Below are 27546 nucleotides of genomic sequence, written 5' to 3' on the forward strand. Positions count from 1 at the left end.
ATAAGCCAATTATATATTGAATATCATTTTATATATTGTTGTTTTATAAGTCAATTATATATTGAATATCATTTTATAATCGATTTATTACCTGCATTATGCATTATACTTATATTTAAGATACAAAGCCATCTCCCACATGAATTCCGCGAGTGACGCAGGCAGCTCCACGTTGTTGCCATTGCACAGGAGCGACCCCCCACGCATAAACATACAAATGTGATCGTCAACCTCATATCGTCACCTCCTTAGCTCAATGTGAATTCTGCCAGCATCGCAGGGGGCTCCGCGCTGTTGCCATTGCACAGGAGCGACCCCCCCGCAGTCGCCGGTGGCGCATTTCCATCTTCCATACTCATCGAATGTGCACAACGTGCCTCTCCACACGCGGCCCGACCATCCACTAGGAGTTTAACTATCATACTCTGCCCGGGCCTCACCTCAAAACCTGTGTTGGATTCCTTTGTGCCCGCGCCCGCCTGGAATCCCGACCATAGAGTGTACTCGCAATGGTTTATTAGCGTCAACGACGACGCCTGTGCACATGCCACATTCAATAAGTACATCACCTCAAAATTAAGTTACTCATATTTCTAATCAACAATATAAGTTGCTAGAGGAACAAGCTCACAAACATTTAAGAAGGTAGTTTAGTTTAATTGGTTGTTTGATGTAAATAAACAAATAATCTACTCTCGGTGACTAATAAATCCATAAAACAGAAAACGCAATGTTGTAGTCTAGTTTGCATGCTGTACCAGTATAAGGTTTCTTATTTAATTATCCTGGTACATACTAGCAATTTCCCTTAAAGGTGAAAATATACACCGAAGTTTGGGAAGATCATCTTGTCAAGAATAGAACCCATTGATGCATGCTCACAACAAAATTTTAGAATTATAAATCAGCTAAATAATTTCAAAAATCCTCTTAATAACACAAATACTCGTAAATTTTTATTTCTAAAATGCAAATAACTCAATACGTTTAGTTACATTCAATGTAATGATAATGATGACAATATTCATTTTTAACACACAAAATTTGTAATAAAAAAAACTTCCCCTATTTAATTATATATATAGAATTTAAAAATAATAATCAAGTTTTTCACAATTTTACATACCAACATTTCCCCAAAATAACCATTTGCAATCCCTTACAAGCTTTCATTTTTATCATAAGCTTAAACTAGAAATTCTTCATCCTAGTTTAATCTGGGAAAGGAATATAGGTTGAACCTTATCTCTAATTTGATTCTACAACTCAACAACACAGACGCAATGGAGTCAATTGTTTTCAACAACACAACAAATTTAAATTAATTATGTAGAAAAAGAAATGATGTCTCTCTAGTACAATTAAATCCAATAAGAAAAACAATTTCTGATATCACATTGGAAACACTGATAAGAAAAATTCCATTCTGAGACTATTGAAAAATAATTTCAGACATCACATTGGAAACATTGATAAGAAAAATTTCATGCTCATGAAAAGAAATGTAAAGCAAAAGGGTTGGGTGGAAGGTAATGCAGAGCAAAAGGGTTGGGTGGAGGGTTTGTGTGGAGGTTGTTTTTCTAGAAACTACCCATTTTTACAATTGGAAGGTGTCCTTTTATGAGCATATTGCTTTGTATCCTTTTTTTATGTAAGACCATTATTCGGTAAATTGAGAATCGATCATGCACCAATTAAATGAAATCGGGGGATTATGGTGAACTCTCACCAAGGACAAAGCACAGCGGATCTTGCTGAGGTGTAAAACAGGTGTTTGATCAAGCCAATTAAGTTCCATACAATTCTTCATTAGTGCAAAGAAACTTGCATTTCAAAATTACAGCCAACATATAACTAAATAACATTTTACCTTTCTATTTATAGGAAGAAATTATGAAGTCATATTTATGAATTAATTTGTGACTTATCTTATATAGATAATATATAAAAGTGAACTTATTGCATCAAAATTGTTCTTATATGGATTTAAAAAAATAGAGAAAGAATAATTGAATTTTATATTGAATGTACAAATTTAAAAAAATAATATTTATATAAATAAATTAATTAATTTACTTATATAATTATCAAATTTATTAACAATTCCATAAAAGTATAATACATACTTTTTATATAATTAAATTTCATTCATATGGATATGCAGAGAGAGATCCATCTCAAGCCATTTTCCTGAACTAGTATTATTATTAACGTGTAATTTCACATGTTGTTTCTTGAGCTATAAATTCCTACTCAACCATTTAGATCAAAGTCTTAACAGAGTAACAAAACATGAAGTATTATAGAAGAAACACTGCATAACAACCCTGCTCTTGACTACCAACTTATAGATAAATACATATATTTATGCAGTGACACTATAATTTCTTTGTGATTTAGCACATCTTAATTTAATGAGATAATGTAGCTAGTATTAGAAGCTGATATAAATGCATAAACCATTGATGACATATTTTATTAAACAACATTCTCATTTAGTGCAGCTATGTTATAGAGTTTGCATGTAAAAAATACAAATCACTGGATTGTAATGATACCTACTTAGTTTCACCAAAATGATACAACCTGGTTTCACCAACCAGATTTAGGACACTAAGTACAAAACACCTGATCATCATCTTTGCTAGTTAATCGCATGCCAATGCTAGTCACCCAAATCTTTCCAGGAGATTTCTAAAAAAAACCTTGCAATGCCTTCTTCAGCTTTCGTGGGCAATGCGTGAGTTAGGCCCAGTTAGATTCTTGACTATTCTTAATGGAAATAATTAGCACTGGAATATTATACTGCAAGTGCACAACGATTTCCAACCAGAAACAAATTTGGAAGTGTAAAACAAATACAGAGTTTTTTAATATCACACTGCCAATGCATTTCACACAATCTTTACGAATTTAGATATTAAAATATTCATGTGGCAAGCAAGAAAACAAAAATAAATTCCATCTTGTCAACTATAAAATAGTTCATGGTCCCTTAAATAGATGTTATTTGGAAATAATAGATCCTATATTGTCTAATCAAGCAAAGGGAGCCATGCTCTTTATGGAGATATGTGACAAGTAAAATATAAATAGTGGAAAGAACTTCATGCTCCCTTAAATAGATGTTAATTGGAAATAATAGATCCTATATTGTCTAATCAAGCAAAGGGACCCAAGCTCTTTATGGAGATATGTGACAAGTAAAATATAAATAGTGGGAAGAAGTTCTCTAGCGTAGATACTTTAGAGAAAAACATATTAGAACCTTGGATGATCAAGTGCCAATGATCCTTGGATCCCCTCTTAGTATCTCCATAAAGCATTCATACCTGCAACCAAAAGCATTTCACGTGGATTCTAGGTATCATGAAACAAGCCAAAGTATGGGAAGACAATATAATGGTTTTCCATCCCATTCTTTAGGGATTTTCCTTCAATATATAAGAGTATAGATGTTAAATCAGGATATCAAATTTCTCATTGATCTTTCTGAATGGGAAAACTCTAATAGCCCCAAGGATTAGCTCAAATGTTCGAGTTCTCATGATTAAAGAACCTCGGTAATGGAACGTCACATCATCAGTTATCCTCGATGTTCTTGGGGTTAGGCTCTGCTACTGAGTTGGTGGGAAGTGATCCCTTCATGTGGATATGCCTGTATATTTTATGTGGATGTAACGACCACCGATCTCCAGTGTTTGGGAACCACACATAAAAATAAATAAATAATGGGACAACTCTAATTAATTTTAGGTTCGAAATGGACCAGATGCAAGTATTTAAATCCTCCTAACGAGTTATGCAATAAGATGAACTAGCATCTATCTCAACTAAAGGGTGCATCTCCCTAAAATAAATGAGCCAAATATTGAAGAGGATGCACCCCCCCCCCCCCCCCCCCCCCCCCCCCAAGGGGGAATCTATTTATGAGCACTGAATATTTGAAATATTTAACTAACCAAAACCTATCACCCCATTCCCTCATCTAGAAATTAGTTGAAGGGGGATATTGATCACCACCTATCCATATATCCATTTGGATTCTTGCTCACAACAAAATCTTTACTCATGGAAATCTACATAAACGAGGATTCCATGGACCCTCTCTTTGATACATATGCAAATGAAAAGAGAATTAGTAAAGCTGTTATTTTTTGAGAGTTAGTTCATTGCAAAAGTGTGGAGGAAAGATATTAAATATCTTGTAAAACTCATTCACCCATGCAAGATACAAGAGAAATGTCATTGACTTAAATACATCACTATCCTAGTTTTGTGCATAAGAAACCTCTTTTTAAGAGTTATTTGATGATGTTACCTGAGTTCTTAATGTGAAAATATAGATATCTTGTAATAAATACATATTTAAATAGGTGCCCAACATCCCTAGCAATGATATCCAATGAATTTATCCAAAAAATTTGTTCAATCTAAAGGTAGAAAAAAAAATCTTGCTATAAAAATTACTTTTCTCTAAGTTCCCTATGAAATTTAACTCCCTCCTCCCACATCTACCCAGGTAACCAGCCAACTGAGGTAAACATGTGATGAGAGGCTACTATGATATGATTCAACCTCCTAGGTGACCTTAAGGAAGTGGAATTGATAGAAACACAACATACAAACCTTCCACATCAGCTACAAGACCCCTGACAACCATCCCAACACTTCAGGAAGCTATCCCTTGGGTCCCACTAAAGCTTCTGATCACTTGAGATCTAGACGCTCTCTTGCTATAGACCTGCCAGCGTCCAAGGGGCTTTGGATGCTCTCATGCTATAGGCATGCCATCATCCGGGGACTATTTTTTCCAGTTATGTGCCAACGTTCCCCGGATTTAAACCACTTTTTCAAGCCCTAATCCTAGTTCACCGCACAGAATTGAATGACATCTTCATAACAATAAAATAACAGGGAAACAATGATGCAAAAACAAATCATTGAACAAGCTCTTAACCATTCCCCTACTAGCCATGACAAGAATTTCGTCAAACATATCACAAATATGTAATCTACAGGTGTAAACAACATATTGAAGCATAGGGATCTCATACTTATCTGAGAATTGCTAAGAAACATTATTCCCTCTTAGCAATGTTGTATTATCATCTAGTAGGTCATAGATACATTTTCCATTCATTTACAAGTAAAAATTTGATGAGAGCCATAAATAGCCACTGTCACAAAACACATATATAACCAACATAATAGTAGCAAAAATACTAATGAAATCACAATCATATGATCCACATAAAAACCAATATAATACTCATAGAAATACAAAGAGAAATAACCTTTGATTAATGATGCAAAATCCAAACCTGGGAAGGGACTACCATGCTCCACCTGACCATAGAATGGATGAGCCAAATCTCTCTTTAGCCATTCACCCTTGTGCCATATTCCAAGCATGAATGTGGGACTCAAACCGAAAGAACCAACTGGGGTATACCGAGGCTAAACATCCTCACCCTGATCAATAGAATCCAGGCTTTACCGTAATCCTTCTCGGATCACTAGGCAACATAATGAACATGTAATAACAAGCTTTACCATGATCTCCACCAGATCACTAGGCAAAAACAAGCATGGATGCCACTATATTTCTCCACCTACACCGTGAGGAATTTTACCGCTTTACCGCAATATCTCAAGCTTTACCGCAATCCAAACCCGGATTACTATGCCCTAACTTGAGGCGTACTCTCCATGTGTTATCTCATATCCCAAACCCACGATTACTAGGCCCAACAAAGATCAAACCACCTCTTGGCTTTACCATATATCCTTCCATTCACCAGCAAGATTCCTAGGCCCACTCATGCAACACAATTGTTTAGAAATGGCAACAAGAAATTCCAATTTAATTTGTCTTTGAATTAAAGCGAGAATTAAAATTGAATTCTATTCTCATAACAACTTGTAAATAGTTAATTAAGTTTAATTAGCTTAGGAATTTCAAGTTAGAAGTCTTTCTGAAGTCATGTATATGTTATCCCTAAGTTTTAGGGTTCCAGTATGAGTTTAAATTGAGTTGGGTGGGTGGGTGGACATTCAATTTAAAAAAGTGAGTGCAACCAGATATCCAAAGTAAGCGTTGGTCATAAGAGGCGCCTTCTAGATGAGATGAAGAAGAAGAAGTAAGTAGACAAATATGCAAAATGCAATAATATTGGAAGTAAGTAGACAATGCAAATGATATATGTTGCAATTATATTTCTATTCAGTATTGTGTTTTTTGTTTTATGGATTTATTGGGGACCGACAGTAGATTATTTGTTTATTTACATCAAACAACCAATTAAACTAAACTACCTTCTTAAATGTTTGTAAGCTTGTTCCTTTAGTAACTTAAGTTGTTGATTAGAAATATGAGTAATGTAATATTGAGGTGATGTGGTTATTGAATGTGGCAGGGGCATGGGCATCGTCGTTTACGCTAGTGAATAGTTGTGAGTATATGGTATGGCCGAGAATCTAGGCGGGTGCGGGCACATAGGAGCTATTCATCACAGGTTTCGAGGTGAGGCCCGGGCAGAGTATGACAATTGAATCTCCCAGTGGATGGTCGAGAGAAATGTGGGGACGCATGTTATGGACATTTGACAAGGACGAAAGAGGGAAATGTTCCACCGGACCCTGTGGGGGGTCGCTCCAGTGCAACAACAACAATGTGGAGCCCCCTGTGACACTGGCGGAATTCACAATGGAAGAAGGCATATCTATCAAATTGTAATAACATTCTGGACAAATCTTTCAGCTACAATATATTTCATCATCTCTACATAATTTGGATGCAAAACCTTATGAAAGTTCTTTCCAACTAGTCAGCCTTTAGTTATTCTTTGTTCTCCTTGTACAGCTTCTCTGTTACATTGGTCACAAGATTGCAAATACGCCTGAATTTTTGTACAATTCTATCTACAACAAAACATATTTGCAATTAGCGTGGAATCCAATATGAGGAGGAGAAGGCATGATGTTTTTATTTTCCATCAGTTAACTTGTTGACAACGTCCACAGTGTTGTCCAGAGTGACGTGAGACTTTTCCTATAAACAATAGATAAGATGAGAAGATGAGAAGACCTACTTGTAGTTTCGCTTTCCTCTCATCTCCCTTGTAACGATCCTGTCGTTCCTTCCCACACTTAATATGCTTGAGAAGTACCTATAAACACAACAGAAAACAAAGAATCGATTAAAGCACACAATCTATTGAATACAAGTAAAAGGAATCAGATACAATTCACACATATAAGCATTATGAAACAATACAAACATATGGGAGAAATGTTCAAACACTTTATTAGATAGAAGAAGGAATCACAACCATTGGTGTCTGATTCAAAGCCATTCCTTTAGCTTGGATCCCATCCACATCACATCAAAAGCATGAAAAACTTGTAGCATTACAGTACTTGCTCTAAAGCCAAATCTCATAACAACATTATCTACATACAATTCAACATAATCCAACCCCTGATCACTTAGATGAGTGGTCAATTTATAGGAAGATAAAGGATGTTTTGTCATAAATGGTGGCATTGAATGGCCTTCCATACTTAGAATTAGTTCCATGGAGGAAGGGATGATGATGAGGACGAGATTTTGGGGTGAACCAAAATACCATTTCCCCAATAAATCGTTCTTGAGGCCTATGGGTTATGGGCCCACAAAGCATATCCGCAATGCTTCTCACGATCTCACTTGCCTTATTTGGAATTACTGAAGGACCTCACCAGAACAAACAAGGATGGTAATGCATGATGACGTTCTCATCTTTCTTCATCCACACACGCACTTTCTTTTTGGGGTTCTTTGCTATTGTTGCTTTAGCTGCGGATTCTTGTTGCCACTCCTTCTTCAACATACTTCACACATTCAGATCTGCCAATTAAATCTTGAATAGTCTCCCTTGATACTGACTGCAACTTCGTATAACTTTTCATTTTAAGATCAAACACAGTACATGTGACTTTTTCCAGACATCCATGGCTAAGTATCTGCATAACTTAGAAACAGAAATAATGTGATTTTTCAATAACAGGATCTTTAGATTCAATAACACCTGCAATAGGATGGCATCTATGATACTCCCAAATCTCTTTCAGACAACCATAAAATGCACTGAAGATGTTCTACTCGCTCACACCTTTCCTCCAAGAGTGGCAATTTCATCCTTCCTGTAGTGATCCTCATCCATACTTGTAAAACAAATCTTCAATCTCACTCTCACGTATGTCACCAGGAAGCTTGCCAACATAAATTGCACTATCTGATCTTCTCATTGTAGTTTTCTAGGAATGATAGTCGTGGTGATCACAACTACCCTCAAGAATGAACCAGATATAAAATCTAAAATATGCTCTAACGAATTCGAAGCAAGACCTGGCGATGCAAAGCCCCAACTTCTCGTGCCCCTTTCAGCCAATTTGTCGAGCTCACGATCGTCCTTATCGCAACACAGATGGGAGCCTTTGTCTCCTGGAGCTTTGAGCTTTCCTCATTTCAGCGATGGCTGCAGAGAATCTAAATTGCTGGCAAACAATTCAAACAAAAAAATACACAGACATAAATTCACAAAGACGCATTTCCTTATAAATTCACAAAGATGCATTTTCCTTATTTACAAACTCGGTTACAATTTAAGGCATCTCAGCCTTAATCAAGAATTCTCCAAAAACTACATTTTACGCTGTCTCACACGCATAGGTTTTTTCTCTCGTTTCTTGATTCACTAATGAATTCTTAATATCTTGTTATACATACATTCAGTTTTAACTGATTTTTTAACTGAAATTTGTTCAATAACTGAATTTGGTTCATGGTTGGCCTAGTTGTCCATGTGGTTGTCCATGTGTCTTCTTTCTCTAATTTTTTTCCACTAAGGTGTTCGGATGCTCCTGCATCAGATGAGAGGATAGGATGCACCCTAACTCATTCCTCATCCATTTCGAGCTCATAGGAGTTGATAAGTGAGGGAACCTTCTAGATGACTCCAAAAGATAAGAATATTCCCCAAACCCTATGTGAATTTCGCTCATTCTCGCCCAGTGCAGGTGAAAGGAAGCCTAAGTGCTCTGCAGAGAACCTGGCAGTGGACTCAACTTCTCTACAACACACCTTTAGAAGGGCTTACTTGTGTTGGTCCCTCTAGAGGTTGTTTCTTGATGTCTTCAAGTCATGAAATTGTCTGGGAAGGAAGCATTCAAAGGGGTGACTTGTTTAGGGCATGTAGCAATTGAAATTGGGGTTTGATGAGCCCTAAAACACTGATCTGGATGATGAGATTGATATTCCCAAATGGATCTATAAGAACTTCCCCCTAAAGCATGAAGTTGAAAAAATGCCAATGTTGAATGAAATGCTTTACGATGTGATGAGAAGGTACCGAAGTGGAAGGTGACCTACATCAATTACAATATGCATATCATGATATTTGATTTTAGATGAATTGTTGAGGGAAGGCATACCCATGCTCAACTTATAAACTTTCATTACATGTACATAAACAGTTGTCTACAGATATAGACCCATGATCGTAATGACTATCAATGTAAAGCCAATTGTACATATGATTTAGTACTCGTAAAATTGCAGCCCGTATGGATCAAACTAGATCCGGGGTATTTTATCTCATTCAATCGTTTGCTCAAGTACGAGTCTAACCATGTGAATATCTGATCTGAAGTCGAACATGGGAAGACACCATCTAATTACCAGCCAATGATGTAAGTTGTTAACAGATACGAGAGAAATCATCGATAATGATAATGATCCTCAAGGTACTGCAGTACATTTTGCATGGTGTGAATGGATGATTTGATGTCGAACACCATACAAAGTCTTTCGGTCGAAGGCCATTGATATTAACCTATTTCCAGAAGCAAGAAATTTTCCATTGATGCATGCAAGCCTCAAGGTACTGGAAGGGTGTTTCTAAGTCAACTTCTTGGATAATGTGTTGATGTCGACAAGAAGCGACTCATCACAGGAGGGCCTTGATGTATCCCATATCAATGACACAAAATGAGTGTAGTGATTTTAGAGATGGAATTTGACTAACGATAAAAGGTTCAGGAATGGCGGTCATGAAAATGAAGGTTTATGGTATTGCAAAGGATGAATTTTGACTGAATGACTTCTCTTGAACATATCGGTGACACTGAAATGAATTGGTAGCATTGACCCAAAACAAAGTGATGGATGGTATGATAGACCAATGTTATTATAACCATCAAGCTAATAACCCATCCCAGATAGTCACGATGATGGAGTGAAAGTGTCATGTTCAAGAGCAACCTGCTACCATAAAGTGGTTTTCCCCTTTCTCCATTTTCCCTAGTCATTGCTGACCAGTACCTCTTTATTTTTTATCAAGATTGAGGAGGATAAAATATGCTTGTTGTATAATTCCACCCTTCAGGTGAATCCATTGCTATTTGATGTTTTAACAAGTCTAGCAAAGGTGAAACTTAGTCTTTTCTAGATGGGCAAGTTTGTCGCTATTTGATGTTTTAACGAGTTTAACGACAAAGATAACTCAGTCTTTTTCATGTTTAGAGAGTTTGAAAGGGGACAAAAATAAAAATCCACAATTTCCTTTTTGTAAATTAATCTCTCAAGCCCGAAAAAGTGTAAAATAATACAAGAGAGATATCATTTCCAATTCGTTAATGAGCTGAAAAGGACAAGCACTCAAACAATCTTTTCATATTTCGAGAGTCCGAAAAGAGCTTAAAGAGGACTCCATTTTAAGGAATGAGTGGTATCTAGGGTAGCAATTGGTTCCAGTGATGTTGGAACTTCTAAAAACATGTTTATTTAAGTGAAGACGCTGGCTAACAAGACCACTCATTGCAACTGTTCCTCAAAAAGAGTAAAACAACCAAGTGAAAGCGTATGATTGGCCATGCAGATAGTGACGATGGAAGGAGAAAAACCAAGGCTCATCTAATGGAAGAGGATGATAGAATGAGAATCACGAGGGTTAAAATGGAGATGGGTTCATTTTTATAAAATCTTTAAACATGGGAAACTATGCTTGGATTCAGATTCATGTTTACACAAGCTTGAAACTACAAACTATGCTTGAATTCAGTTTTATTTTTACACAAGCTTGAAATGAAGAACCATGCTTGAATTCAATTTAATTTTTACAGAAGCTTGAAACAAAGAACTATGCTTGCTATTGGTTTACATGCCCCCAGCATGATAAAAGGGAGAGTCTCCTGTAACTAGATGGAAGTCGCTGCGGTGAAGCGGGACAATTATCCAACACCTTTTTAGCTTCGTCTAGATAGGGACAAAGGTGAATGGGGTGATTCCCTTCACATAACCTACAGGGAAACTTAACTTTGCCACTAAGTGCATGCCCCCCAAGCTTCATTACATTCACCTAAGTAGACTACTCGTGGCTATTAGGTGGATGGAATGAAGGTTCATTTACGAGATCAAGTGAAAGACTCTACTGGGATTTTACGAGATCTAATCAAAGGCTCGAATTGGAACTTTGCTCCAGGGGATCTTGTTTCATTTTTTAATGAGCTTTACAAAAGTCAAGGAACTCTGCTCAGCTTCCTTGTTTCATTTCTTAATGAGCTTGACACGAGACAAGGAACTATGCTCATACTCCTTGTTTCATTTTTTAATGAGCTTGACACAAGACAAGGAACTATGCTCATAGACCTGTTTGTTTTTTTAATGAGGTTGACATAGTAAAAGAACTCTCCTCATATCCTTGGTTTCATTTTTTAACGAGGTTGACATAAGAAAAGGAACTATCCTCGGATCCTTGGTTTCATTTTTTAATGAGGTTGACACAAGACAAGGAACTTTACTCATGGGAGTTCTATCTATAAGCTTACATCAATAATTTTTGAAAAGGTGTCTTTATTATAAACTATATATTTGTAAATATATGTTGCTTCATTATGAGATATGTTACTTCATCATTGAATAAATCAAATATGTTACCAGTATAGATCCATCTTATATATATATATATATATATATATATATATATATATATATATATATATATATATATATATATATATATATATATATATATATATATATATATATATATATATATATATATATATATATATATATATATATATATATATATATATATATATATATATATATATGTTGCTTCATCATTAAAGCAATTCAATATGTTATGATCTATCTTAACCATATATATTTATATGTTGCTTCATGGTTGAAGAAATTGTATACGTTACCAATATAGGTCCATCTTAAGAATGGTTTTAGATCGAACAAGCCTTGATAGGGATACAATCTAGCAAAGGTTTACACTTCAAGAGATTTGATCATTTTTAATGGCTGATATAAATATACCGTTAATATGGATCTATACCAATTATTTTTATATGTATATTTAAATTCATAAATAGCTTAAATGCCTTGAAAATTCCCTTGGTCACTTGAACTGAATCATGTAAACTATATAGCTTAAACTATAATTCCAACAAATTTTTCTAGATTTTCAAATAATATTAATCAACCTGAAGAAGGATCAAATTATATAATAATAAGACTACTTGAAATATTTTACATTCAATTCTTTTATATACTAGCACAACCACATTTACCAATGTGATTGATAAACGCCAATAGGTGTATATGAAACATATATACAACCACATTTTCCAATGTGGTTGATATACACTAATAGGCTTATATCAACCACATTAATAATTATTATGGGTATTTAGGATTATTTAGGATTATTTATATCAACCCAAATATAAATACTACAAACACTAAAATAAACATGGTTTATTTTGATGGTGAGACAATTCTTGTCACAATGCGACATTCAACCATGATTGACCATGTTTGGCTATGATTGACAATGGTTTACAATGATTGATATTATAAACCCAAATAAACAATAAACCAAAGGGATTAATATTTAAACCCCAATGAACAATAAACCCAAGGGATTAATACTAAAACCCCAAGGGATTATGAACCCAATGGAATAATATTAAACCCAAGGTCCTAATACTATAGATCCAACAACTGTAAACCCAAATGTAACAATATTTGTCAAAATGGGACATTCAACCACGTGACTAATATGGTAAACCCAAATATAATTGTTATAAACACTAAAATAAACATGGTTTCTTTTCATGGTCAGACAATCTTTGTCAAAATGCGACATTCAACCATAGGACTAATATTATAAACCCAAATTTGGTAAACCCAAATATAAATACTACAAACACTAAAATAAACATGACTTATTTTGACAGTAACACAATCCTTGTCACAATGCGAGAATAAACCATGGTTGACCATGATTGATATTATAAACCTAAAGGAATAATAAACCCAAGGGATTGATATTATAAACCGAAAGGAATAATAAAACTAAGGGAATAATACTAAAACCCCAAGGGATTATGAAGCGAAGGGAATAATATTATAAACCCAATATTGATAAACCCAAATATAAATACTATGAAAACTAAAATAAACATGGTTTATTTTGATGGTGAGACAATCCTTGTCACAATGCAACATTCAAACATGGTTGACCACGGTTGGCTATGATTGATAATGGTTGACCATGATTGATATTATAAACCTAAGGGAATAGTAAACCCAACTTATTTACATTATAAACCCAAATGAATAATAAACCCAAGGGATTAATACTAAAACCCCAAGGGATTATGAACCCAAGGGGATAATATTAAGCCCAAGGGATTAATACTAAAACCCCAAGGGATTATGAACCCAAGGGAATAATATTCAGCCCAAGGGACTAATATTATAAGCGTAACATTTGTTTACGCAAATATAAATATTACAAAGACTAAAATAAACATGATTTATTCATGGTGAGACAATCCTTGTGACAATGTGACATTCAACCATGGTTGACCATGATTGATATTATAAACAGGAGGAAATAATAAACCCAAGGGATTGATAATATAAACCCAAATGAATAATAAACCCAAGGGATTAATACTAAAACCCCAAAGGATTATGAACCCAAGGGAATAATATTAAACCCAAGGGACTAATTTTATAAACCCAACATTCGTAAACCGAAATATAAATATTACAAACACTAAAATAAAAATCATTTATTTTCATGGTTAGAAAATCCTTGTGACAATGTGACATTCAAGCATGGCTGACCATGGTTGGCTATAATTGACAATGGTTTACCATGATCGATATTATAAACCTAAGGAAATAATAAACCCAAGGGATTAATATGAGAAACCGAAAGGAATAATAAAACGAAGGGATTAGTACTAAAACCCCAAGGGGTTATGAACCCAAGGAAATTATAATAAATCCAAGGGACTAATATTATAAACCCAACGTATATAAACCCCAAGACAATTATTATAAATATTAAAATAATCATGATCGACCATCATTGATTTTCATATTATAAACCTAAGGGAATGGTAAACCCAACTTATCTACATTAATACTAAAACCCCAAGGGAATAATATTAAGCCCAAGGGACTAATATTATAAACCCAAATATAAATACACAAACAAAAAAATAAACATGGTTTATTTTGATCGTGAGACAATCCTTCTCATAATGCAACATTCAAACATGGTTGACCATGGTTGGCTATGATTGATAATTGTTGACCATGATTGATATTATAAACCTAAGGGAATAGTAAACCCAAGGGATTAATACTAAAACCCCAAGGGATTATGAACCCAAGGGAATAATATTAAACCCAAGGGACTAATATTATAAACCCAATGTATATAAACCCTAAGACAAATATTATAAACATTGATATAAACATGATCGACCATCATTGATGTTCATATTGAGACAATCCTTATCACAATTCCATGTTGGACCATGGTTGACATCATAATAAACCATGTTTGACTCAGGAATAATAAACCCAAGCAATTGATATTATAAACCCAAGGGATTAATACTAAAACCCCAAGGGATTATGAACCAAAGGGAATACTATTAAACAAAAGCGACCAATAATATAAACCCAAGGGTTTGACATAATAAACCCAAAGGAACAATAAACCCAAGGGATTATTATTTATTTTCATGGTGAGACAATCCTTGTCACAATGTGACATTCAAGCATGGTTAGCTATGATTGTCAATGGTTTACCATGATTGATATTATAAACCTAAGGGAATAATAAACCCAAGGGATTAATATGCGAAACCCAAAGGAATAATAAAACGAAGGGATTAATAGTAAGACCCCAAGGGATTATGAACCTAAGAGAATAAAATTAATTCCAAGGGACTAATATTATAAACCCAACGTATATAAACCTTAAGAAAAATATTATAAACATTAAAATAGACATGATAGACCATCATTGATTTGCATATTGAGACAATTCCTATCACAATTCCATGTTGGACCATGGTCAACATTATAATAAACCATTTTTGACTCGGGAATAATAAACCCAAGCAATTGATATTATAAACCCAAGGGATTAATATTAAAACCCCAAAGGATTATGAACCTAAGGCAATATTATTAAACAAAAGGGACTAATAATATAAACCCAAGGGAATAATGAACCCAAGGGATTGATATAATAAACCCAAAGGAATAATAAACCCAAGGGATTAACACTAAAACCACAAGGGATTATGAACCCAAGGAATTATTAACATTAAAAAGTTGAAGAACGAAGAAAACCAATAATTTGATAATATAAACCATTGGGAATTAATAAACCCAAGGGGAAAATATTAGAAACCAAAGGGATAAAAAATGGCAAGGTATTAATAGGAATTAATTTTTTAAACCCAACGGATTGATCAACCCACATGACTATGAATATTATAAACCTAATGGATCAATAAACCATAGGGATTGTTAATATTATGATTTTCATATTGACACAATCTTTGTCAATGCGACGTTGGACCATGATTGAACATGATTGATTTTCATATTGACACAATCTTTGTCAATGCGATGTTGGACCATGATTGAACATGATTGATTTTCATATTGAGAAAATATTTGTCGCAATGTGATGTTGGACCATGGATGACCATGGTTGATTTTCATATTGAGACAATCTTTGTCCCAATGTGACGTTGTACCATGTTCGACCATGGATGACCATGGTTTTCATAATGTGACATTGGACTAAGAGACCATCTTCGTCACAATGTGACCATGATTATTGACCATGGTTGACCATGATTAAGAATGGTTAATTTTCACATTGAGACATCTTTGTGACAATGGGACGTTGGACCATGGTTAATTTTCATATTGACCATGGTTGACCACAATTGACCATGATTGATTTTCATTTGAGACAATATTTGTCACAATGTGGCATTTGACCATGGTAGACCATGATTGAAGATGGTTGACATGGCTGATTTTCATATTGAGACAATAATTCTTATAATGTTATGTTGGACAATGTTTGACCATGAATGCCCATGGTTGACGATGATTGACCATGGTTGATTATCATATTGAGACAATATTTATCATAATGTGACGTTGGACAAAGAGACAATCTTCATCACAATGTGAACATGATTATTAACCATGGTTGCCAGTAGTTGACAATGATTGACCATGGTTGATTTTCACATTGAGACAATCTTCATCAAAATGCGACGTTGAAACATGGTTGACCATGGCCGACAATGGTTGACCATGGTTGATTTTTATGTTGAGACAATTCTTTCACAATGTGATGTTGGACCATGGCTGACCATGATTGACGATGATTGATTTTCATGTTGACCATGGTTGACCATGATTGACCATGGTTGAGCATAATTTTAATATTGTTAATTAAATGTTATGAATATTAATAAATAGTAATTATAAATATTAATAACTAATATTAAAATTAGCGTTTATAAATATTAATAATATTAAAATTATTATTAACGTTGGTATTCATATTAATCAATATTAATATTAATATATACGTGTGTTGTTAAGCATCGATGGTGAATTATGAGTGAGTAGTGTATTTTGCAAATCATAGATGCAGGTGGAGTGCGCAGTAATTAGGTGAAGGACCAATACCTGAAGAAACCCCAAAACCATGGATACATTGAAGAAATAGCGCAAAACATAAGTAAACAGAGTAGCGGAGGAGTAAATTATCGTTGAACAACAACTGTTGGATCTCACAAATCAATAGCCGGAATCAAATCGCAGAAAGTGGAACATCAGGATCGCATCACAATTTTTGAAAAAGGAGGAAGCGATTGCGACATGCGATATGTAGCGGAATCGAAAACTTATCAAATGAACCCTAGAACCCCATCAGGTCCGTACTACATGTCGGAGTGGTTTTTAGACAATGTAAGTGGATTATCATGTGGAGGAAGAATGGTAAGTGGTATTGAAGAGCAAGCACCCGATTCCACTTAGTGTTTGACACATAGCAGTGAACGAAGTGGGGAAACCGCTTTATCGGGCGATTAAACCCCGTGCGTGTTGGCAACCCAAAACTAATGTAAAGCGTTGGATCTATGGGAGGAAATCAACGGAAGAGGATAATGTGAAGGCCGATGAGTGGACCCAACAACATTTATAAATGCGAATGTATAAATTTTGATATCCGCTTATATGTTTCAGAGCGGAAGTTTAATGTATTTCCTTTGTATTTCTATAAAGTGTTGTGTCGAGGGCTTTTATGTGAAAGTGTTATTCAAATCTTTCGATAGTCGCATATCAGAGTCAGAGGGGGATAAAGGTATGTATGTGGTATGACCACGGTAACTGGCAATGAGCGACTATGATAAAGGTGATTCTCGGGAATTGTGCAAAGATCGAGGATTGGCAGAAAAAGGTATGATGTATGTGGTTTTATGTGTTATCAATTATAAAGGGTTTATAATGGATTGAAGTGTGATAGAAGGGTTTTAAGGTTAAGCACAATTATAACCCAAAGTTAAAAGAGGGTTTTGTATATGGTGCGGAATAAGGATTTAATAATGGTTTAGAGGGGTTTTATGCATCCCGATATTAGAGGGAATGAAGGTTAAGGGGTGATTAAAGTCCCGATAATCAGGGTTTAGACTTTGGGTTAGTTTATTAATATGTTTCCACATGAGAGATAATGGAAAGGGCCTTAACCATTACTATTAATGAAGTTTTGACCTGGTAGGTCATATCTATTCCTGGGAAAATGGTTTATGCATAGGTCTACATGCATACTATGGGTAAAGCAGGGGTAACCCTGCGTTAGATGTTGGACCATGGTAGACCATTAATAAAACTACATATACAACCATTGTTAAATGTGGTTTAAAATGGTTGACCATGGTTGATTTTCATATTGAGACAATATTTCTCAAATCTTGTGATGTTGGACCACAGATATGAATTGCCATGGTTGATGATGGATGAAAATCTTTTATCTTCATATTGATACAACCTTTGTCACAATGCGACATTGGACAAAGAGAACTATCTGATTAATAAACCCGAGCAATTAATATGAAAAACCCAAGGGAATATAATTAAACCTTATGATTAATATTAAATCCTAAGAACATAAACCCTAATATTAATAAACCTAAGGGGATTATAAACTAAAGAGATTAATTAATCCATAAGATTAATGTTATAAACCATAGGTTTAATATTAAACCCTAGGAATACAAACCCTATGATTAATATTAAAACCCTGGGATTAATATTATAGACCAAAGCGTTTACTAAAAGCATTGGACTAATATTAAAAACCTGAGGGATTATAAACTGAAGGGAATAACATTAGACCCAATGATTAATATTAAACCCTAGGAATATAAACCCTAAGATTAATATTATAAACCTTAAGATTAATATTATAAAACCTTAGGATTAATATTATAAACCTAAGGGACTAATAAATACAATGGATTAATACTAAAAACCCAAGGGATTATAACCCAAGGGAATAATATTAAACCCAAGGGTTTAATATTATAAACCCAAGGTATATAAACCCTAAGATAAATATTAAAAAACCTAAAATAAACATGGTTGACTATCATTGACAATGGTTGATTTTCATATTGACATAATCTTTGTCAATGCGATGTTGGATCATGATTAAACATGATTGATTTTCATATTGAGAAAATATTTGTTGTAGTGTGATGTTCGACAATGGATGACCATGGTTGATTTTCATATTGAGACAATCTTTGTCCCAATATGACGTTGTACTGTGTTTGACCATGGATGACCATGGTTTTCATAATGTGACATTGGACCAAGAGACCATCTTCGTCACAATGTGACCATGATTAAGAATGGTTGATTTTCACATTGAGACATCTTTTGACAATGGGATGTTGGACCATGGATGATTTTCATATTAGCCATGGTTGACCACGATTGACCATGATTGATTTTCATTTGAGACAATATTTGTCACAATGTGACATTTGACCATGGTAGACCATGATTGAAGATGGTTGACATGGCTAATTTTCATATTGAGACAATAATTCTTATGATGTGATGTTGGACCATGTTTGACCATGAATGGCCATTTTTGACGATGATTGACCATGGTTGATTATCATATTGAGACAATCTTTATCACAATGTGATGTTAGACAAAGAGACAATCTTTGGCACAATGTGAACATGATTATTGACCATGGTTGACCATAGTTGACAATGATTGACCATGGTTGATTTTCACATTGAGACAATCTTTGTCAAAATGTGACATTGAAACATGGTTGACCATGGTCAACAATGGTCTACCATGGTTGATTTTCATGTTGAGACAGTTTTTTCACAATGTGATGTTGGATCATGGCTGACCATGTTTGACGATGATTGATTTTCATATTGACCATGGTTGACCATGATTGACCATGGTTGAGTGTAATTGACCATGATTTATTTTTATATACAATCTATGTGATAATGTGACGTTTGAATAAATATTATAAACCCTAAAATAAACATGGTTGTCCATCATTGACCATGGTTCATTTTCATATTCCCATAATCTTCGTCAGAATGCGAGATTAGACCATGGTTGACCGTGATTGATTTTCATATTGAGACAATATTTGTCACAATGTGACATAGGACCATGGTTGATTTTCATATAGAGACAATCTTTGTCACAATGCAACATTGGACCATGGTTGACGATGAATGATATAGATTTGTATGCATTAATTATTAATGTGACAAATCCATATAAGTTTTTTGAAAATAAGTATTGATAAAATATCATTGAAATAATAAGCTTTATACCAATTACAACGATAGTTATATATGAAGACATTCATGCGTTAAGTAATGAAACCATAAAATGAAAATCTTATGGAAAAAATGTAAATATTATTGTTAACTTTTGCAAAAATTAATAAGTGTGAAAATTTTAATATGTCATTTTTTCTTTTAAAAAGGTTATTATCAACAAATATAAATTGAATCTAAATTAATTTTAAACATGGTATATATTATTAATTATTTTGTACCTAGGTCAAATATATATATATATATATATATATATATATATATATATATATATATATATATTAAAAAAATTTATTGATCAAGAAATACAAATTGGATCTGGTTAAAATTAGAAACCAAAGGTCATACATAAATGGATTAATACATGTATATATTGGTTATTTGTGTTCTTCACAATCTTGGAAATGATTCTACTAATCAAACTATATTTTTTAATGTGGAGACAAATATTTTTATCACTACAAAATTATAATGTTTTCTTGGCATTCATGTTTGATTAGCAACTTTTATTAATTTAGCTTCTACATAAAGTTTAGGTCTTGTTGTATAGAGTATTTACAAGACTATGAATGCATGGTGGTGAGATATGGTATACCATAGACTTTCGATGACAAAAATCTCTAGCTTGCAAGTTATTTTACTATATCTTTTTCTTAACACATATTTGTGGGCACTTATTTCATGAATTTCATATTTATAAGATTAGATATTGATTTTTTAGGCTTTTGATTCCATTTTATGTCATGTTTACTTGAGTTGTGGGGTTTTTATATGCTTAATGAAATTCTATTTAAAGATTTTATGAAAGTATGTGAGCATTTTATATTAATAAGATTATATGTTGGATTTTTGGGCTTTTTGTTCTACTTATGTCATAAATATATGTTGGATTTTTGGGCCTTTTATTTTATTTATGTCATATTTATTTGAGTTGGGGGGATTTTATATGCTTAATGAAACTCTATTTAAGGATTTTATGAAAGTATGTGAGATTGTTGCATTGAAATAAGTTGTTAGTGAGCAACTTAATGATTCTTATGATTGTCACCAACAATTAGTTGAATACCTCCAGTGAGATTTGGAATTGAATGAATATCCTGCACACATGAATATAGCAATTACAATTATATAGTCACACGTATGATCACAGATTAGCGAATACATGGTATGCTCTGGAGTCAATAACCATGAACCGGAACGCTGCCACAGTTGCTATCATCGATAACAAGGCGAAAAAACATATGTTCCCCAATGCCACGTCTTCCCTAATGAACTCAAATCCTTTCCCTTCACTTTAATATATGTATGATTTGCCAACACAAATTTTAATGGTATCACACTCAGTGCGCCAGTAATATTCATAAAATCACCCACAAATGGAAGCAGAGCCCCAACAAGTGTGGTCACTATCAGATATGTCCCTCAAGCCAACACCCACACTATCCAATTGCGAATAGAATACACACTTTCATTGCTCCTTCCGAACTTTGTATCTAGAAATTCATACATGGGGCTTCCACATATCTACAACCATTCCATTAGGGTTTATAAGCTGGAGTTGTATTTCGGGCGGCAAAGCAGTGGTAAGTGGTATCGAGAGTTTTGGCTCTGATTCCACAAATCGGAGGACACGTAGTAGCGAAGGAGTGTGGGGAAACCACTTTATCAGGCGGTTAACCCCCATGTGTCTTTTCAACTCGAAATCTACTGTGAACCATTGGATCTTTCAAGAGAAGATAAATGGCAGAGAAGTAATAAATTTTGGGAGAGCGTTTAAAAAAAAGACTAGAACCTTCTTTTTTCTATGCGCTAGTCATATCATTAAACAAAAATTTTTCTATACCTGTATTTCTGGAAGCATGCCTGAATTAAATGCAAAAATGAGATTTGTTGTAGCACCAATTGTTCTAAACATTCTTCCTTTACTTGAACCCGAACTTGAAATCTCATAATCTCTAGCTAGGCTATTGAGACCTACATATCAAAAGTAAGTAGAAAATTAAAATTTTGCTCCAAGCGATTGTTTTAATACCCAACTTGACAAGGACCATGAACCAGAAGATATGTAAGAATCACAAGTGAGATGTATCCTGGTTAAAAGAAAAGAGATATACCATCACGTATAGATAATCCATAGTAGCAATGATATAAATGCAACTTAAGAATGTTGAAACACCAAGCCACAACCTCAGAGATGATAAGTGGGGAATGCCAAATGAAAAAATGCTACAAATGATTCCTATAATTGCGATGCAAGAAGGTAGCTTCAGCATGGTAGCTTCATTCTTGTGTAAAGTATATATTTCCTGCACAGCAGTCAATCAGAAGAGATGAAAAATAGATAATTAATAAGGAATTGTTGCATGTCAAAGTAGGGAAGCATGGATTGGGGATAGGAGGTAATTAAGTATAAGAGTAGGGGGCTACCTGCAAAGCTTGCCTAGCCAAAATGATAAATCCAGTGGTGATCATGAATAGATTGATATATTGTAGAGTCCATGTCAAGTAATACATTTTCCTACCTGGGAAAATTTACAATCCAATCGATATGAAAGGAAGAAGTGATTATGTGCAAGTATGGAGATGTTGATTTGATGAAAGTAACAAGCAAGTATTATATTGAATGGGATGGGTGACTGTAAAAGAAATTTACCATAAATGTGACCAGCTAGGTCTCTGTATCGACTATGTTAAATGCCTCCAGTTTCGTGGAGATGCACTAGGAGGGTGTTTGCATAGAGTGATATGAAGGTTACTGCTATCAATCCTAAGGTGACCCTACCCAAACCAAGGGAACCATGACGATCCCTAAATACCCCAATGCATACGTACTGTTGAGTGATGTTATCATAACAAGGCCAACTTGGTACCATGGATCTACAATAATCTCAGTATTATTTTTATCGAAGTTCGTATAGGCATATACAACGTACAATGTAAAAATATTGAACGATATGACTTACCATGACTTGAGACTTGAGGTGTTTCAATCTCGCATGCTACTCCATCGTGTCCATGCTATCCCTTTGCCAAATTTTCTCCTCCAAAATAACAGTTCTCGACATAGTTCCTGACATACACTATCCTGCATTTTCGGCACATACACTATGTTACATCCCTCAAGTGAAGCTTCATCTAATGTGTGGTTATCTGCATGGAGGAGGCCAATTGGAACGGTAAGTGATGGCTATATGAAATTGAAACTATTAGCGATTGCCATGGTAAATGAATGTCTTACATCCCTCTGGCCATGTTTCGTATAGGAGAATTGAAACTGTTGGTATTCCTAACATAATTGAAACAGATGGTGATGGCGATTCGTACATTTCACAACCATTTTTAATCTTTCCACTTCATCTTAATCATAATAGGTGGCGACTAACAAATGGTATGGTAAATTTTTAATGAAGGTTTGTAAATTTTTAATTTAAGCATGGTTTAATCACATGATTTAGATATTCAAGAAAGTTACTATTGCGAATTTCATTCATTGATTTAATGACGACTACGAGAATATACTGGCATCATTGAATTTGGGCCATCCGATCAAAAAGATTAATTAAGAAAATGATTAAAGTGCCCAACTCCAATAGGAGGGACGCCTATCGGCATAAATATATACATATTTGACATTGAAATATTTTATCTGTGTCCATATTAAATTATTTTATTGTTATTAATATTTTTTAGATATATAAATGAAGTTGATACTGAAATAGATTAATTCACATGGATTTTCAAATAGTATATATATATATATATATATATATATATATATATATATATATATATTGGTGTGGTTCACGGACACCCTGGTCATTGGGTGGCCGCTACGTCCACAAAAATATCTGAGCTGATCAACCCCGAAGGGAATCAAGCCCCGCAGCCAATAACTAGGCCTAACCCCAAGGGATTCGAGGAGATGCACCCTTTAGTTGACATAGACGATAGTTCATCTTATTGCATAACTTGTTAGGAGGATTTAAATACTTGCATCTGGTCCATTTCAAACTTGAAATTAATTAGAGTTGTCCCATTATTTATTTACTTTTATGTGTGGTTCACGAACGCTGGAGATCAATGGTCGTTACATCCACATAAAATATTCAGGCATACCCACCAAAAGGGATCACTTCCCACCAACTCAGTAGCAAATCCTAACCCCAGGAACATCAAGGGTAACTGACCATGTGACGTTCCATTACCGAGGTGCTTTAATGATGAGAACTCAAACAATTGATAATCCTTGGAGATATTAAGTTTTCGTTAGTTAAATATTTCAAATATTCAATGCTCATAAATCGATTCCCACTTGGGGAAGGGGGGGGGGGTGCGGGGCGCATCCTCTTCAATATTTGGCTCATTTAATCAAGGGAGATGCACCCTTTAGCTAAGATAGATGCTATTTCATAACTCATTAGGAGGATTTAATTACTTGCATCTGGTCCATTTCGAACCTGAAATTAATTAGAGTTGTCCCATTATTTATTTATTTTTATGTGTGTTTCATGAACACTGGAGATCGGTGGTTGTTACATCCACATAACACTTGGGAAGCTTTTGTGCTAAACAACACAATGTTGGCTCACCTGAACAGTTAAGGTAATTTCGATTTCCAAATAAACAAAAGACCCCGCTTGCTCCCTCATTCCTTCCTTTTATAAGTGATTGCCATGCATTCCTTGTGGGTGCCTCCACAATTTCGATTTTTCCTTAAGGAATTTGAATTCCCTTCCTCCCAAGTGTGTATTTCAAGTGGGCCCCATATTCCACTAGCATGCAAATAAAGCATTCCTCCTATTTTCTCCACCAAAATTTTCGTTGAGCTAGTATTAACCAAAATTGTCAAAATTAATTTTCCAAACAATAGGAAAATTTAGGAAGGAACATTACAATATCTATATTTCCACATTGAGAACTTCAGTAACATCATCAAATAACACTTAAAAATAGGTTTCTTATGCATAAAACTAGCATAGTGATTTATTTAAGTCAATGAAATTTCTCTTGTATCTTGCGTGGGTGAATGAGTTTTACAAGATATTTCATTTCTGTCCTCCACACTTTTGCAATGAACTAACTCTCAAAAAATAACTTCTCTACTAATTCCTCTTTCATTTTCATATGTGTCAAAGCGAGGGTCCATGGAATCCTTGTTTATGTAGATTTCCATGAGTAAATATTTTGTTGTAAGCAAGAATCGAAATGGATATAGGGATATGTGGTAGTTAATATCTCCCTTCAACTTATTTCTAGATGATGTAATGGGGTGATAGGTTTTCATTAGTTAAATATTTCAAATATTCAATGCTCATAAATAGATTCCCCCTTGTGGGGGGGTGCATCCTCTTCAATATTTGGCTCATTTATTCAAAGGGAGATGCACCCTTTAGTTGAGATAGATGCTAGTTCATCTTATTGCATAACTCATTAGGAGGATTTAAATACTTGCATCTTGTCCATTTCAAACCTGAAATTAAGTAGAGTTGTCCCATTTTTTATTTATTTTTATGTGTGGTTCACGGACACTGGAGATCGTTGGTCGTTACATCCACATAAAATATTCAGGCATATCCACCTTAAGGGATCACTTCCCACCAACTCAGTAGCAGAGCCTAACCCCAAGAATATCGAGGATAACCGACCATGTGACATTCGATTACTGAGGTGCTTTAATAATGAGAACTCGAACAATCGAGCTAATCCTTGGGGCTATTAGAGCTTTTCCATTCAGAAAGATCAAAGAGAAATTTTATACCCTAATTTGATATTTATACTCCTATATATTGAAGGAAAATCCCTATAGAAAGGGATGGAAACCCATTATATTGTCCTCCCATATTTGGTTTTCCAGGATACCTAGAATCCATGTGAGATTCTTTTGGATGGAGGGATGAATAATTTCTGGAGATACTAAATATGGAATCCAAAGATCATTCCACTTTATCATCCAATATGCTAATATGTTTTTCTCTAAATTATCTACGCTAGAGAAATTCTTGCCACTATTTATATTTTACTTCTCGCATATCCTCATAAAGAGATTGGCTCCCTTTGCTTGATTAGGCAATCTATGATCTCTTATTTCCAAATAACATCTATTTAAGGGACCATGAAGTATTTTATAGTTGACTAGATGGAATTTCTTTTTCTTTTCTTTCTTTCCACATGAATATTTTAATCTCTAAATTCGTAAAGATTGTGTGAACCGCATTGGGGCTGGAGCAGTTGAATTGAGAAAAATGACTAGAGTGGACATGATGATAAATTTTACAAGGATAATCCAATCAACTAGATTGTGCCACTCAGTTCCCAAATTGATCATCTTAATCTTAAAATTTTAAAGCATGGGGGACTAATATGAGATTCTTGGATGGGTAAGCCCTATAGGGATGCCCAAATATGAATGTCTTCCAATGACCTTGAACTAGGAATACCATCTCTATTACAATATTATGGAGGGTAAACGTGGAGCTATTCCAACTGGATATGTTGCTTTTGTTGTTATTTATTTTCTTTGTCGAGGCCTCTAATTATAATCTATTGGTAATTTGAAGCTTTGTGATATTTTCACTAAGGATTCATCAAGGAGGAGAATATCCTGTACGAGTTGAGAGTGGTTTATCACTTTTGTTCCTGTAACGATTTCCACTCTACGGAGAATTTCCATTTCTCTTTCTTCTTCAATCCTTTTACCAACCAATTTTTCCATTAATATGTACAAGAATGATTAAATAGGAAAACATCCTTCTGGGAAGGTATGCAAACTAATATATATGATTACATAGGATCTTGTGATGCTTTGTAGAGAAGTAAGGGAGAGATGATGAAGATAATAAGGGCATTTCAACCTCAATCAATCCTAACATAGATCTAGATAGACATTTCAATGGATTTTATCACAGGACTATACAAAAGTGAGCAATAAATCAACACAAATAAGGTTGATCATCCAAGTAGAGGAAGTTATAGTAATGTATTTAGATATACTTATTAGTCCTTCTAAGAGTTTCTTCACTTCAGATACTCGCTTTATAGTAAGCATCCAACAGGAACAATCAAATTTGACATACTACAAAGTAATAACATTCTTAAAAGTCTTGAACCATGAATTTACTATGAATTTGTGCTCACTGATCATCGAATTCAAATAGTATGGTATTATTTGTAGGTAACATAGCGCCTTCCTTACAGAGCTTGTCCACTATTCGGTTCCATTCCCTAAAGATACATGAAAATTCTATTTGAAGAAATAATCC

At 34.4% G+C, this 27546-nt stretch overlaps 1 pseudogene; it reads right to left on the bottom strand.

The window, feature by feature from the left end:
- Positions 1-248: 248 nt before the first annotated feature.
- On the bottom strand, positions 249-26999 carry LOC149154986 (putative proline transporter 2; annotated as a pseudogene).
- Positions 27000-27546: the final 547 nt, after the last annotated feature.

This window comes from Pinus tabuliformis, chromosome 9 (assembly GCF_031772625.1).
Source record: "Pinus tabuliformis cultivar Carrire ecotype Pingquan chromosome 9, CPIR1, whole genome shotgun sequence".
In the NCBI taxonomy this organism is placed as follows: Eukaryota; Viridiplantae; Streptophyta; class Pinopsida; order Pinales; family Pinaceae; genus Pinus; species Pinus tabuliformis.